This window comes from Sycon ciliatum, chromosome 7, assembly GCF_964019385.1.
Source record: "Sycon ciliatum chromosome 7, ocSycCili1.1, whole genome shotgun sequence".
Lineage (NCBI taxonomy): Eukaryota > Metazoa > Porifera > Calcarea > Leucosolenida > Sycettidae > Sycon > Sycon ciliatum.
The window spans coordinates 22,297,680-22,314,880 of record NC_088649.1 but is presented as its reverse complement, the minus strand read 5'-3'; the positions used below and the strand labels follow the sequence as shown (position 1 = coordinate 22,314,880).

The 17,201-nt window shown below is 45.9% G+C and overlaps 1 long non-coding RNA gene across 1 annotated transcript; it reads left to right on the top strand.

The window, feature by feature from the left end:
• Nucleotides 1-9,858: 9,858 nt before the first annotated feature.
• Nucleotides 9,859-10,533, top strand: LOC135821429 (uncharacterized). The gene is made up of 3 exons (XR_010554346.1): nt 9,859-9,980; nt 10,124-10,199; nt 10,509-10,533. It is a non-coding gene; the product is annotated as an uncharacterized LOC135821429 (long non-coding RNA).
• Nucleotides 10,534-17,201: the final 6,668 nt, after the last annotated feature.

The following is a 17,201-nucleotide window of genomic DNA, read 5'->3' as shown; positions in this document are numbered from 1 at the left end:
CTGGCCTCCCACCAGCCTTTCTCCACTGTAAAAACGAAAGAAACCGCAGAAAGCACAGTGTCATAGAGCTCTTTTGTTGGGGGAGAGAGCTAGGAGCACTGCACACTTACCATTTGTCGCAATATATTATAAGAAAGAGGCGGCGCTTGACGCACCGCCTCAGGTGTTGAAACAGGGGTACTACCCCTGTAAGGCGGACGCCACAGTGACACGTGAACGTCATTTCTACAGACTGTTTTCAGGATAATGATACTGAAGTGAAGGTGTGAACCGCAAAGCAAGACCTTTACCTTCTTCCTGTCAAATTCGCTCCCCAGCTGCATACCGACATCATCCGCTAAAACCCAATCATACCAAGTAACGCAAAGGTCATCAGTTGACCTTTTGGACTTTTCAACTCTTATCCAAAACCACCAAGAGGAAAAAACCAGGATGAAGAAGACGTCAGTTGTAGAAGCGTTTGTGGAGGAGTTGTTACATTATTCTCAGTAAATAGATATGGCTGATACATTCGGTGTAGACTTGGACGACCGGTCGTGGTCTCTCACCACGGGTCCTTTACTAATAGAAAGGCGGACGCCAATAAGAACAGTTGTGGAGTTGGCAGATCAAAACGCGCAGCAAGAAATTTGGCACGTCGATGGTAGACTCCATCGGGAGGACGGACCAGCTCTTGTTGATAGTAGGGGAGTGTCCGCCTGGTGCTATGGAGGTCGCCTTCATCGCGTTAATGAACCGGCTTGGATAGGACGGGGTAGCATAGAGTACTACCTCAACGGCGCCCGTCATAGAGCCGGCGGTCCTGCAGTCAGTTATTATGACGCCACATGCGGTATTCTACGGTGGTATCACCACGGAAGACTCCACAGGTATGATGGCCCTGCAGTGGAAACATTTTCAGACCTTGGTGAAGACTCTGAGGGGTTCTACCGACACCGCGAAGAGTGGTATTGGAATGGCGTCAGACAAAGGATCGGCGACGGCCCTGCTCTGACGGAGAGATTTGATGGCGCCTATTTGCTGGAAGCCTGGTATGTCCAAGGGCGTCTACACAGAGTAGACGGACCAGCCAGGATCACTCGGAGTGATGATGGTATCACCATCCAGTGGTATTATCACGACCGGCTCCACAGGGAGAATTCGCCAGCCGTGATACGCAGGGAAGGTAACAACCGTGTACGGGAGTGGTACCGATACAACCTTCGGCATAGGGAAGATGGGCCTGCTTTCATCTCTCAGGAGGAGGAGGGTATCTATCAGTGGTACCTCAACGGGGTGTATTACGGTGACCACCATCAAGACCAGGCAATACACCCCATGGAGCTGCAGCACATCAATGTAGTGCCTACTAAGGTAGACTCGTCAGCAATAAGTCATGAGCCCATTTGTGTGATTTGTCAGGATACCCTGAACCGTCCTCTATCCAAGTTGGAGTGTGGTCATGAATTTCACTTCCACTGTATCAAGGAGTGGATCAGTTCTGCCTCCAGCCCAACTTGCCCAACCTGCCGCTACTCCATGACTGCTGAGGACTTGGTTGAGTTCTTGTAGTAATACATGACACCGCTGCGTGTAGGCGACTACGAATGACCAGTCATGTGCTACAGATGGACACGGACACGCCACCCTAAGTAGCCATGAGCGGCTATTTGGACAAGGACAACAAAGCACCTCGTGGGTGGCCAAGGTTGACACTAGCTACAAGTCTGGTCGCTCAGTTGAATAAGCTGGGTGTGCCCATGAAGACCATGCAGAGGACAAGACAGACTGGAAGAAACTGTGCAGCTCGACACTCGAGGACAAATCAGTATCAGCAGCTACTACACCTTGCTGATGATGCTCACAAGACAGAAGTGGGGAAAAAACTGAATTTCTTTATTTAGTGCTCAACTACGCGAAATGTGTTATTATTATTATTATACATGTTCAACTGTAATCAGTCTGGCTGACTGCCATTCTCTACCACACATTACCGGACACTGTTGTGGTTGTCGTCGTTATCGTCGTCGTTGCTGATGTTGTAGTCGGTTGTTGTCGTCGTTATCGTCGTCGTTGTTGATGTTGTTATTGGTTGTTGCTGTCGGTTGTTGCCGGTTGTTGTCGTCGTTTGTTGTTGGTTGTTGTTGGTTGTTGTTGATGTTGTTGTCGGTTGTTGTCGTCGTTATCGTCGTCGTTGTTGATGTTGTTATTGGTTGTTGTTGGTTGTTGTTGTGTGTTGTTGTCGGTTGTTGTTGCCTGTTGGATGTTGTTGTCGGTTGTTGCTGGTTATTGTTGGTTGTTGTTGGTTGTTGTTGTTGTCGGTTGTTGTCGGTTGTTGTCGGTTGTTGGGTGTTCTTGTTGGTTGGTGTTGGTTGTTGTTGGTTGTTGTTGGTTGTTGTCGGTTGTTGTCCGTTGTTGTCGGCTGTTGCTAGTTGTTGTTGGCTGTTGTTGTTGACTGTTGTTGGTTGTTGTTGGATGTTGTTGTCGGTTGTTGTCGGTTGCTAGTTGTTGGTTGTAGTTGGTTGTTGTTGGTTGGTGTTGGTTGTTGTCGGTTGTTTTCGGCTGTTGTCGGTTGTTGTTGTTTATTGTTGGCTGTTGTTGGTTGTTGTTGGGTGTTGTTTGGTATTGTTGTCGGTTGTTGCCGGTTGTCGTTTGCTGTTGTTGGTTGTTGTTGCCGATTGCTGTCGGTTGTTGGGTGTTGTTGTCGCTTGTTGGGTGTTGTTGTTGGTTGGTGTTGGTTGTTGTTGGTTGTTGTTGGTTGTTGTCCGTTGTTGTCCGTTGTTGTTGGCTGTTGTTGGTTGTTGTTGGCTGTTGTTGGTTGTTGTTGGTTGTTGTTGTCGGCCGTTGTCGGTTGTTGGTTGTTGTTGTTGGTTGTTGTTGGCTGTAGTTGGTTGTTATCGGTTGTTGTTGGTTGTTGGATGTTGTTGTCAGTTGTTGTCGGTTGTTGTTGGTTGTTGTTGGTTGTTGTTGGCTGTTGTTGGTTGTTGTTGGCTGTTGTTGGCTGTTGTTGGTTGTTGTCGGTTGTTGTCGGTTGTTGGGTGTTGTTGTTGGTTGTTGTTGGTTGTTGTCGGTTGTTGTCGGTTATTGTGTTTTAATCATTATTTTGTTCATTATCCAGGAGGATGTTGCTATGATCCAATACTATTTTTTCGCATATATGAGACAAGTTTGTGTAGCGTTAGTGTGACGTGGAGTATGCTGATTGGATGTGAGGTGGTGAGAGTATGCTGATTGACCGATAGCAATTAGTGGAAGGGATAAAGTAATGCACTGCTTGTGCAGCGTAACCAAACACATGGTCTGTGGGAAACACCTTAGTAAAATAAATAAAATAATAATAACATGAATTGCCACCGGCACTTGAGAGACTCGAGCCTCGCCGCCTTGTTCAAATCGGACTTGGTAGCTTCGTACTGGAACTTAATCTTCTTCTTTTTGAGGTATGACCGTACAAAACGCGCTTGGATTTTTTCATTTATTTTATTTATTTATTTTTATTTATTTATTTTTTTCATTGCAACATTTTTAGCAGATGTCCACTCGTGAAACAAAGGTGAATCTGGAACGAATAAATGGGCCATGTCAAAGGCATGACGAGTCTCGAAGTCTTCACATTCACGATGGAACCTTGTCATGATTGACGCATTCCTTGATGGTGCGCACATGAAATCACCCTGGCTCATCTTTTCCAACACCATTCTTTTCACATCCTGCAACCCATACCCTACTAGTATCAGTGGGGACGCTAGAATCAGAAGAGGCAAGACAGCACTCTTCCGTGGATGTATTACTCGACACAACACCACCCATACTTGTTTTCTAGAAGTTTTGACTATAATGATATATTGCAGCAGGAAGTAGTATACAGTCAAATAGGATAGGATAAGAATGAATGATCAACTGTCTGATAAAGAATGCAGTTCATTAAAGACTTATTGGAAGGTCTCTACCAGCTGATCGTCATGTTGGACGGCAACACTGCATAATGATATGAAGCTCTCAGTTAGCTGTTTCAGTTCCGTGGTAGAAAGTGTCATGTGTGCGTCCAAAGAACGATGAAAACATCTGGGGTCCACGTTGATGCAGACGATTGGAGCAACAGCAAGACGTACCTTCAACGCTTGCTCGTCAATGTCGAGGGAGACTGCCCCGGGGTAGATGAAAACATCTTGTTCCACATCCAGTTCGAACCAGCTGGTCGGGACTAGCTTGCTTTCACCGTTGATGTACACCCGACATTGACCGTAGGACGAACATGACGGGTAGAAGTTGGTCTTGATCTTCTCCACACGTCCTCTTCGGAGAGTGTCACGGAGCGATGGACAAGTCTTGATCAAGTTCGTAATGATGAACTCAGTGGACTCATTCAGTTCGATGTAAACCTGTCCTTGAGCATCTTTGCGAGCTGTTGCCGTACTACCACAGGCTGGTAGAGCTCCTGAAGGGAAGTACATCTTATAACCAGGCTTGTAGAAGGATCTACCTGATGACTTGTAGGACAGTTGCATGTCCTCCTGAAACCCATCTACCACAATCTCTTTGTGGAGCTTGGTAGGAGCAGGTGACACATAGCGACGCTTAGCCGGTACTGCCTTCGAAGAGAGCACAACTTGAGGAGGGTCAGCAGGAAGAGCGGAATTCTTCCTCACCCGCCGCTCGTATAGGTTATCCATCTTCCAGGAAGCGAAGGGAGAACAACTCATCAGCACTGCATTCGATGAACGAATGACTCGACTACAGGACAACCACCCGTATTTATACAAGGCAGAGACGGAGGCGGGTTGAAGTGATAAAATATGTGTCAGCTAGGTCAACCAATCACCATCAAGCCCGCCAAAAACATTTGACCACTCAGCATTGAGCCCACCAAAAACACATTTGACCAGCCAGCATCAAACCCACCAAAAGCATTTTGTCCAATCAGCGGCATGCCCACCAAAATCATATCTCATCTTAAAGATTCCTTACATGATACCGCCACTTTAGTGAACTGATACAGTATGGAAATAAGATCAGAGTCAAACGTGTGCAAGTTCTGAATCACGTGATCAAGTGAATAGGTTTCCCAACAATAGGCATCAATCAATGATATCATAAGAGATGTATCAGATGGAGATAAAATCAGCAAATTCGTACGCAACGTGGACAGTTGAGAAGAAGACACCATCCTGGTCGACTCCATGAGACGCAGTACATATAGGAGTGGAAAATGCTGAGGAAGAGGTTTCATGATTCGACTGAACCTCAACCATGATACATTGCTACGAGGTAAGTAGGAACGCAGTTTACGTAGTACATCCACATTCGTATCGTATACTATGCAGGATAATGCTATAGCATAGTTTATACTCTTGTACAAACAGGATTTTTTCATCGCAAGTATCTGCTCCCGAAGAGTGTGTACGCAAAGCTGATCGGATAAGAGTTCAGTTTTCGAAAGAAAATGCAAAAGATGACGATCCACACCGCTTAACCGCTCATGTACCGCGTAAGGCTTCTTCATCAAACTACATCTCCTATGCACATCATCTTCAGGGAAGTAAATCACCGCCATGACAAGTCCACACGAAGAACACACGTATCTTCCTTCATGTAAAACATGATCAAGATGTTGACACTGTTTTTCCTCCCCGTATTGCTCTTCTTCTTCTTCTTCTTCTTCTTCTTCTTCTTCTTCTACATCAACGGTGAAAGCAAGCTAGTCCCGACCAGCTGGTTCGAACTGGATGTGGAACAAGATGTTTTCATCTACCCCGGGGCAGTCTCCCTCGACATTGACGAGCAAGCGTTGAAGGTACGTCTTGCTGTTGCTCCAATCGTCTGCATCAACGTGGACCCCAGATGTTTTCATCGTTCTTTGGACGCACACATGACACTTTCTACCACGGAACTGAAACAGCTAACTGAGAGCTTCATATCATTATGCAGTGTTGCCGTCCAACATGACGATCAGCTGGTAGAGACCTTCCAATAAGTCTTTAATGAACTGCATTCTTTATCAGACAGTTGAGCATTCATTCTTATCCTATCCTATTTGACTGTATACTACTTCCTGCTGCAATATATCATTATAGTCAAAACTTCTAGAAAACAAGTATGGGTGGTGTTGTGTCGAGTAATACATCCACGGAAGAGTGCTGTCTTGCCTCTTCTGATTCTAGCGTCCCCACTGATACTAGTAGGGTATGGGTTGCAGGATGTGAAAAGAATGGTGTTGGAAAAGATGAGCCAGGGTGATTTCATGTGCGCACCATCAAGGAATGCGTCAATCATGACAAGGTTCCATCGTGAATGTGAAGACTTCGAGACTCGTCATGCCTTTGACATGGCCCATTTATTCGTTCCAGATTCACCTTTGTTTCACGAGTGGACATCTGCTAAAAATGTTGCAATGAAAAAAATAAATAAATAAAAATAAATAAATAAAATAAATGAAAAAATCCAAGCGCGTTTTGTACGGTCATACCTCAAAAAGAAGAAGATTAAGTTCCAGTACGAAGCTACCAAGTCCGATTTGAACAAGGCGGCGAGGCTCGAGTCTCTCAAGTGCCGGTGGCAATTCATGTTATTATTATTTTATTTATTTTACTAAGGTGTTTCCCACAGACCATGTGTTTGGTTACGCTGCACAAGCAGTGCATTACTTTATCCCTTCCACTAATTGCTATCGGTCAATCAGCATACTCTCACCACCTCACATCCAATCAGCATACTCCACGTCACACTAACGCTACACAAACTTGTCTCATATATGCGAAAAAATAGTATTGGATCATAGCAACATCCTCCTGGATAATGAACAAAATAATGATTAAAACACAATAACCGACAACAACCGACAACAACCAACAACAACCAACAACAACACCCAACAACCGACAACAACCGACAACAACCAACAACAGCCAACAACAGCCAACAACAACCAACAACAGCCAACAACAACCAACAACAACCAACAACAACCGACAACAACTGACAACAACATCCAACAACCAACAACAACCGATAACAACCAACTACAGCCAACAACAACCAACAACAACAACCAACAACCGACAACGGCCGACAACAACAACCAACAACAACCAACAACAGCCAACAACAACCAACAACAGCCAACAACAACGGACAACAACGGACAACAACCAACAACAACCAACAACAACCAACACCAACCAACAACAACACCCAACAAGCGACAACAACACCCAACAACCGACAGCAATCGGCAACAACAACCAACAACAGCAAACGACAACCGGCAACAACCGACAACAATACCAAACAACACCCAACAACAACCAACAACAGCCAACAATAAACAACAACAACCGACAACAGCCGAAAACAACCGACAACAACCAACACCAACCAACAACAACCAACTACAACCAACAACTAGCAACCGACAACAACCGACAACAACATCCAACAACAACCAACAACAGTCAACAACAACAGCCAACAACAACTAGCAACAGCCGACAACAACGGACAACAACCGACAACAACCAACAACAACCAACAACAACCAACACCAACCAACAAGAACACCCAACAACCGACAACAACCGACAACAACCGACAACAACAACAACCAACAACAACCAACAATAACCAGCAACAACCGACAACAACATCCAACAGGCAACAACAACCGACAACAACACACAACAACAACCAACAACAACCAATAACAACATCAACAACGACGACGATAACGACGACAACAACCGACAACAACATCAACAACAACCAACAACAACCAACAACAAACGACGACAACAACCGGCAACAACCGACAGCAACAACCAATAACAACATCAACAACGACGACGATAACGACGACAACAACCGACTACAACATCAGCAACGACGACGATAACGACGACAACCACAACAGTGTCCGGTAATGTGTGGTAGAGAATGGCAGTCAGCCAGACTGATTACAGTTGAACATGTATAATAATAATAATAACACATTTCGCGTAGTTGAGCACTAAATAAAGAAATTCAGTTTTTTCCCCACTTCTGTCTTGTGAGCATCATCAGCAAGGTGTAGTAGCTGCTGATACTGATTTGTCCTCGAGTGTCGAGCTGCACAGTTTCTTCCAGTCTGTCTTGTCCTCTGCATGGTCTTCATGGGCACACCCAGCTTATTCAACTGAGCGACCAGACTTGTAGCTAGTGTCAACCTTGGCCACCCACGAGGTGCTTTGTTGTCCTTGTCCAAATAGCCGCTCATGGCTACTTAGGGTGGCGTGTCCGTGTCCATCTGTAGCACATGACTGGTCATTCGTAGTCGCCTACACGCAGCGGTGTCATGTATTACTACAAGAACTCAACCAAGTCCTCAGCAGTCATGGAGTAGCGGCAGGTTGGGCAAGTTGGGCTGGAGGCAGAACTGATCCACTCCTTGATACAGTGGAAGTGAAATTCATGACCACACTCCAACTTGGATAGAGGACGGTTCAGGGTATCCTGACAAATCACACAAATGGGCTCATGACTTATTGCTGACGAGTCTACCTTAGTAGGCACTACATTGATGTGCTGCAGCTCCATGGGGTGTATTGCCTGGTCTTGATGGTGGTCACCGTAATACACCCCGTTGAGGTACCACTGATAGATACCCTCCTCCTCCTGAGAGATGAAAGCAGGCCCATCTTCCCTATGCCGAAGGTTGTATCGGTACCACTCCCGTACACGGTTGTTACCTTCCCTGCGTATCACGGCTGGCGAATTCTCCCTGTGGAGCCGGTCGTGATAATACCACTGGATGGTGATACCATCATCACTCCGAGTGATCCTGGCTGGTCCGTCTACTCTGTGTAGACGCCCTTGGACATACCAGGCTTCCAGCAAATAGGCGCCATCAAATCTCTCCGTCAGAGCAGGGCCGTCGCCGATCCTTTGTCTGACGCCATTCCAATACCACTCTTCGCGGTGTCGGTAGAACCCCTCAGAGTCTTCACCAAGGTCTGAAAATGTTTCCACTGCAGGGCCATCATACCTGTGGAGTCTTCCGTGGTGATACCACCGTAGAATACCGCATGTGGCGTCATAATAACTGACTGCAGGACCGCCGGCTCTATGACGGGCGCCGTTGAGGTAGTACTCTATGCTACCCCGTCCTATCCAAGCCGGTTCATTAACGCGATGAAGGCGACCTCCATAGCACCAGGCGGACACTCCCCTACTATCAACAAGAGCTGGTCCGTCCTCCCGATGGAGTCTACCATCGACGTGCCAAATTTCTTGCTGCGCGTTTTGATCTGCCAACTCCACAACTGTTCTTATTGGCGTCCGCCTTTCTATTAGTAAAGGACCCGTGGTGAGAGACCACGACCGGTCGTCCAAGTCTACACCGAATGTATCAGCCATATCTATTTACTGAGAATAATGTAACAACTCCTCCACAAACGCTTCTACAACTGACGTCTTCTTCATCCTGGTTTTTTCCTCTTGGTGGTTTTGGATAAGAGTTGAAAAGTCCAAAAGGTCAACTGATGACCTTTGCGTTACTTGGTATGATTGGGTTTTAGCGGATGATGTCGGTATGCAGCTGGGGAGCGAATTTGACAGGAAGAAGGTAAAGGTCTTGCTTTGCGGTTCACACCTTCACTTCAGTATCATTATCCTGAAAACAGTCTGTAGAAATGACGTTCACGTGTCACTGTGGCGTTCGCCTTACAGGGGTAGTACCCCTGTTTCAACACCTGAGGCGGTGCGTCAAGCGCCGCCTCTTTCTTATAATATATTGCGACAAATGGTAAGTGTGCAGTGCTCCTAGCTCTCTCCCCCAACAAAAGAGCTCTATGACACTGTGCTTTCTGCGGTTTCTTTCGTTTTTACAGTGGAGAAAGGCTGGTGGGAGGCCAGGCCGTGGCCGCGCACCTGGCGGGTGCGACCCATCGGGCCCGTTACTGGGAGGGCCGGCAAGTCGGGCTGCTGTTGCAGTCCGACTACCGGGATGCCATGGAGCGTATCCGGACCCTGTAAGTAAGCACTGCTCTGTCTACATGTATACTTATCCTCCTCGTTATAGCGATACTTACTTGTTTCGTATCCTCTTGTCTTACCCTGCTTCCGTATTCGTGACACTAATAGTGTTTGTGTGCGCTCATGCTTGGTTTTACAGATGATGATGACGTATGTATGAAGGTCTGGAGCTAGCTGCCGTCTTCGGGATGTGCCATTTGTTTTCAAAATTATTTGTAAGTACTTGTAACAGGCGTAGTGTAGTAACTGTGTATGCAGTGTAGTAACAGTGTGTGGTGTTTTGTGATGGTCCTGAGCGGTCGTAATGTGTTTTGTGATGGTCCTGAGCAGTCGTAATGTGTTGGGCTACTGAAGTACACTGCATGAAGGGGTATGCGTGGGTGCTTCGACATATTCTCGTGCTTCCTAAACCCTAGATACGTGTATAGCACTATAACCTAGATGTGTGTGTGTGTGTGTGTGTGTGTGTGTGTGTGTGTGTCCGCGCATGCATGCGTGTGCGTGCATTGTGTTCTCTTCTACAGACTCATCCAAGTCTATTTAAATAAAAGTGCATTATAGTAAACAGTATTGTGTTTTGTTACAGTGAATATGTGGGGAATGGTGGATATGCCTTAGTGTGACTGGATACGTGCGGGTTGTGACTCTTTGCTGGTCACTCTGGATTCTCCAGTATAGATTCGGTGCAGTGCAGAGGGGATTTGCGGTGCGTAGCAACACTGCTTCACTGTGACACCCCTTCAATAATTGTTTTGATGCATGATACTGTATGATACCGGCGTAGCCGGTTGATTCTTACTGTATCCCGATCAAAATAGAAATATGCATCTAATGCACCTGCATGGATAGTAGGCATTTCCCAATTCGGCCGGCCGAAAAATTCGCAGAAAAAAGTGGTTTTGAAGAAATCACCCATCTTTTCGCCGAATTTTCACATTTCGCTTGTTGAATTCGCCGAAAATCGATGTTTCAGTGCTTCAACAGACTGTGTGTAAATGTACATGACGTAATGGGAACAGTGACTTCAAGTACTACGTTGAGTCGAATTCTGATCTTGGGGCTCATAATATGGCCGAATTTGAACATTCTCTGAAACCGATCGAAAAGCCGATTAGGCATGCTCTGTATGGGCAACTTGTCAATCAGTGCACATCTACGATGTGCGAATAAAACGAATGCACGGAACGTGAACTTGTTTGCTGCAAATCTACGAAGGGATTAGTATATTGACACGTGTACTAGTACACCTTGCGTTGCACTGCGTCTTTCCCACACGCATAGGACCACTGAAGGTCACACGCTTCGCGTGCGTATGCACACATGCGCAATATGTCATTCACTGCATGCAATGCACATCTTCGATGTGCAAATCAGGGGATAGTACGTATTTTACTACTCCCCGGTGCGAATGCACCGAACGTGCACAAGTGCACGTTCGCCATCTTTGGCGAAAAGAACCTTAAGAATGACATTTATGGCATGCCAGGGGTCAAAGGTCAAACTCTGGGGGGTCCCGGGGCCAGACCCAGCACGACCGACACAGTGTGCCTTATTTGGCCCAAAGGTCAAAGGTCAAAAAGTGGCCCAGAACCTGCCCCGCACTAACTACTCACGGCGCACGGCAGGAAAGTGTTAAGAGTGGAGAGAATCACAAACGCGAAACGCGGCAGTTTGTATTTCACGGTGGTAATTTCGTGCACAATAACTAGTCTCAGCAGGCGCAAAACGGAGCTGTAGACCTGTGTGCGTTTTCCACGTAGTCCACTGCAAGAGACGATTACATTTCTAGAAGCTGCTTGTGACCTCAGGAGAGCAGTCCGCTTAAAACGTTCGAAGACCGGATACACGTAATGCTGGAGGAGAGCATCTCCACCACGGCTGGTCAACTCATGTAAGAAAGTAGCCGCTAGAATTTTAAATCGCTTCCTTACCCAACTTCGCTGACGTACCCTTTGAAGACGAAAAAGCGAGTGTTGCAGCACGTCCAAAACCACATATGTAGCGACCCTCGAACCTAAATCTTTCAGAGTGTCGACGCATGCAGAATGGATGTCCCACTTTCCAGGCGTGTATATGGTATGGCTTTCTTCTCTCAACTCCTGTTCCCAACATCCCCAGAGTCGTTCTGCACTCGTTGCGTCCATTGGATGCGCTCTGAAGGGGTAGCGATCAGTGCCGTCAGCAGATAGCGGATGCGCAAGTAGGAAAAGGACCACTTTTCGTGCAAGATGGTGACGACAATTAACATGACGTGAAATACTGCAACCGGCGCCATTCGTACAGTAAACATGGGACACTTTGGACTTCATCGAGCACTGCGAAATGAGACGTTCCGCGTGATAGCTTGCACGCTCATGACAAGTTGCGAAGCTAAAATGTGTTGACCGTAAATAGTGCCCCCTATGCTTCTCGAAATTCAACGTGAACATCCCCACAGCGAAGCAGTAAAATTTCACGAGCAATGGGCTGTCCGCCCAGACTGACTTGCAAGCGTGTTTTTCTGACTGTATAGCTTCCATTGTAATGCAGAACATGCTCTGCCGTATATCATTCCAGTTGCAGATCTTTCTCATCGTACCCGCTTGCGCACTGGTACGTTTCGCCCAGCACACCGATGCGTCCCACTCAACAGCAGGCATAACTCCATAATCAGCAGTATCAACATTCACACTAAGCATCACCAACATCAGTGCTAGCATTATGGTGACAACGGGTGGAAGAAAAAGGTTCGACTCAAGTTGCCTCGATCCATTGTCTTTCTGTTCCTTTGGAAGTCGTTCGGGCAGCATATTTCATTCCAGTTTACGTAGAAAACAGAAAACAAAGTTTACTGTATTTTGATCGGGAACGAAAAGGAATAATCCTCTCCCCAGAGGAGGGATGATCGTCCTTTATACCAGTTTATTGTGCGCAGTTGACTCAGTTTCTTAGAAAAGGTCGGTGGACGTATGTTTGGGCCGCTGCGTCTTTCACGTTCGCTAAGCGTGGTTTAGGTGCACTCTGTGCCGATATGCGTTACCATACTATCTTTCAGATGATCACGTTTGCAGTTCTTATTGTCTATTTATTGTCCACGACGGTGGCAGTCAGCATCAGCGAAGCTGTAAAATTAGCGTACTTGTAAATATCAACGCAGATATACAAATATTATAATACGGAACGAAGTCATTCCCGTAGTCGGTGCAATTAGGGTTGAAAGAGAGCACATAGAAACATAACAGACAGTGAAACGTCCCCTAACGTCATTTGAATCAGTTCAGTAGGCACCAGTTCTTACAGGTAACTTGAACAAGTACACAACGGTATACAATCATCCAGATCCAGGTAGTCAGTGCAAGAACATCCCTGCACGTCTCTCTTTGCAGTTTGGTCTTGCCTCGGTCATATGTCAGTTCTCTTGTCTTTTCCCTCCTGGCTTGTTGGGAGTGCATTTCATATAATTGTATACAAAAACACGTTCAGCTTCAATGCAGTTCGTGGTGCTAGGCATGCCATGTTGTTAGTCCCTGAACAGTTTAGTAGTCGTCATAACAAAAGCGAAGTGATTACAATTTAAACACCTAAGGGCTTTGATTCTTAATTCAATAATATGAAGGAATTGGATACAGAAAAAGTCTGAAGTGAACATTGATTGTTACAGTCCATTTTCTCTTTAGATCTTCCTGGGTGTGACATTGTCATCAAGTCCAGGTCCAGTCATCCAACTCGGGACCATCCCTCATTTGGAGCCTTCGATTACCAACATACATTTCGGTCTATTCTCGAAATTGTTAGAGTGGATGCATCCTTAGCGTCCAGAAATTCCCATCTCAATTCCAATTCCGTCAATTATCAAGATGGCGGAATTGCTTATTGCAGAACTGGTGTTCTCGCCGTAAACGCCATGCTAGGTCCGGGTGCCAGTACAGGATCCCACGAGATCCCCTTTTACGGTTTTGACGTCGAGTCTTTCGTTTACATGTTCTTAATCCGTTCATTAAGTTCATTCGAGAATCATGGAACCTAGGCCCAAATGTTCAATAGAAAGCGACCATTTCTCAGTAATGCCCTACAGCCAAACCATGATCATACCTCTGCCCATGGAGTGCGAAACAAAAAATCTTAATTTTTCATTCTAGACCAAAACAGATTATCAGCAAAGTATAAAGTTCACTTCTAGCATGTAGCTGATTTGCAACAAATCAAAATAGAATGACTACAGTGTGCCTATTCAATCCAGTGCTCACGCTTCGTGGGATAGGAATACTAGCACGTCTGGCGGGAAGGAGGTTGTATGCATGTTCACTAGTCAATTACCGTATTTCCCCGTAAGTAAGTCTCCCCAATGACTTTGTACCCCCCTATAAAAAATACACTTTCCACTGCCGAGGTTATCACTCCGAAACACAGTTCCTCCCTAAAGATTGTAAATTCGTACCCGTCCTACATGTACAGACACCGTACAGTACATACATCATATGCACGGACACTCGAGTTGCGCAGGCTTCCCACTGCGTGTCAATTACCCCCGATAAAAATGTACTCACCAAAAGATAGTACCACAACCGAAAGTTAGTACTAATGTGGCTGCTGAGTTCGAAAATAAGTACGCACTTGCCATCAAGCGCAGACATGTCGCCAATATCGAAGAACAGTGTGACGCCGTCGGTGCACTGTCGTGCGCATACAAACTTCTACTTAGCAGGTCAACTAAATTTGCAACGGAGGTGAGAGACTAAATCCTCGCATTTCGTTTCTGCGAATAAGTATTCCAGGTAGAAGTGTTAGCAAATCGTGATTCAGAACGAAACGAATGACAGCCATTCGTGTCGCAGGAGCATAGTGAACAATTGCGTTTCAGTTTTAGAAAATAGTGCACCCCTAGTAAACGAAAGAATTAAATGCACGTCAATACTGTACATAGTACATGTTCACTAGCACTTTCTTTGTGGCAACAAAAGTAAGAACATTTCCTCCTTATCCTTGAGCTAGTCCTCGTATGCCATACGATGGACACGAACCTTGTTACCTTGGACATACTCCAACTAAAGACGACCACAGAAATACTTTGCACTTCATTCCCCTTCTCAAATCAACCTCTTTTTGAATAAATCTGGACGACTTTCGACAATTAAAGCGAATATAAATCAACTTTAAAGATGGGTACGCCCACATCGAATCAACTGCCCCTGACTCGTGCAGATTGAGCTCTGATCGCGGCTCGAAACCCGGCAGAGGAGCCCGGCACGTATTCGTTTACGGGGTGCTAAAACTCTCTAGTGACTTTGCCGGGTATTGCATTTACGCATATGTTCTTTAGTTGGGCACACAGGTTGGTCCCAAAAGCGTTTGTGATGCGGCGTCAAAGGTGGATGTGCGTGCTTGGGCGTTCTTGGACAAGTGTCTGTGTTCACGATTATATTTTTAACTAGTTGCACAGGAATACCCAAGTCTGCATGACCCTACTGTAATCTATTCCGGGACGGAATCTTCGGTTTGTGTGTGTATACTATTCACCCTGCGTTTCCGGAACACGTTCAAACTGTTACAAATAGTCAGAATGGAACACACACGCACAGGATAGCCCAAGTCTACATGACCCTATTGTATTCCATTCCGGAACTATATATCCAGTGTGTGTGTGTGTATTATTTCACTCTGTGTTTCCTGAGCACGTTCAAACAGTTACACACAAAAAAATAAACACACATGCACAGCGCCGTAAGACGCCGCAATTTCAAAACATTAAGAAATGAGTCGCCTAGTATAAATTAAAGAGAGCTGTTCAAAATGACGCCCTCATTTTAATCACGTCCGGAGACTTTTCAATCCAAATTTCAATTGTAAGCGATCAAGTGGAGAAACGTGCAATATCGAATTGAATTGGATTGAATTGAACAATAAGCACTGGAGACGTGATCACCTGCCTGTAATTACCATGCAAGAACATGCACTGGCACCGGAAGTGTACATTCGTGTTTTATAATCTATGCTTAATCGTGATTTGACATTCTCGCATGGCTTTAATGTATCGCTCGTGCTCAAAGGAAAATATATGGGGAAACACTCTTTTTGAAAATAGCATAGATTAGATATCCAGACATGGGTGATATGAAATGGGACGATAATACGTATTTAAACTAGCCTATTTGCAAACTATAATCCGACACAGAGAAATACGGAAGAACATTTTTGGCGCAAAACGCAGGCGCAAAACGGTGCTGCAGATCTGTGTGCGTTTTCCACTTAGTCCACTGCAAGAGACGATGACATTTCGGCTTACCTTATAACCCTGCTGCCATCATCACCAACATTCAGATTCTCATGCAGATGTCCCAGGACCTGCTATCCTTCACAGTCCCCATCACCAAGAGCACTGTGCTCTTCTATCTCCCAGCTCTCTCTCTCTCTTTCTCTCTCTGTCTCTCTCTGTCTCTCTCTCTCTCTCTCTCTCTCTTTCTCTCCTTCTTCTCTTCTTTTCTTCCCCCTCCCCATCTCCCGATAATTATAATCCCCCCGTTTTCTTTCGACGCGTTTGCTGTGCAGTGAAGCCAAGACCCTAGTTGAGCGGAGCACATCAGACTCCGTCACCACGTCCACGATTCATGCCTGCGACTCTGCACTGCTGCTTTGCATGTCATGATTGGAAGCGGTGGCCTTATTAAAAAAAGAAAAAAAGAAAAGCTGCTTGTGACCTCAGGAGAGCAGTCCGCTTAAAACGTTCGAAGATCGGATACACATAATGCTGCAGAGAGCATCTCCACCACGGCTGGTCAACTCATTTAAGAAAGTAGCCGCTAGAATTTTAAATCGCTTCCTTGCCCAACTTCGCTGACGTAGCCTTTGAAAACGAAAAAGCCAGTGTTGCAGCATATCCAAAACCACAGATGTAGCGACCCTCGAACCCAAATCGTCCAGAGTGTCGACGCATGTAGAATCGATGTTCCACTTTCCAGGCGAGTATATGGTATGGCTTTCTCCTCTCAACTCCTGCTCTCAATATCGCCAGAGTCGTTCTGCACTCGTTGCGTCCAGTGGATACGCTTTGAAGGGGTAGCGATCAGTGCCATCAGCAGATGGCGGTTGCGCAAGTAGAAAAAGGACCACTTTTAGTTCAAGATGGTGACGACACTTCACATTCCGATTCCGTGAAATAGCGCAACCAGCTCCATTTGTGCAGTAGAGATGGGACACTTCAACGAGCACAGCGAAATGAGACGTTCTGCGTGATAGCTTAC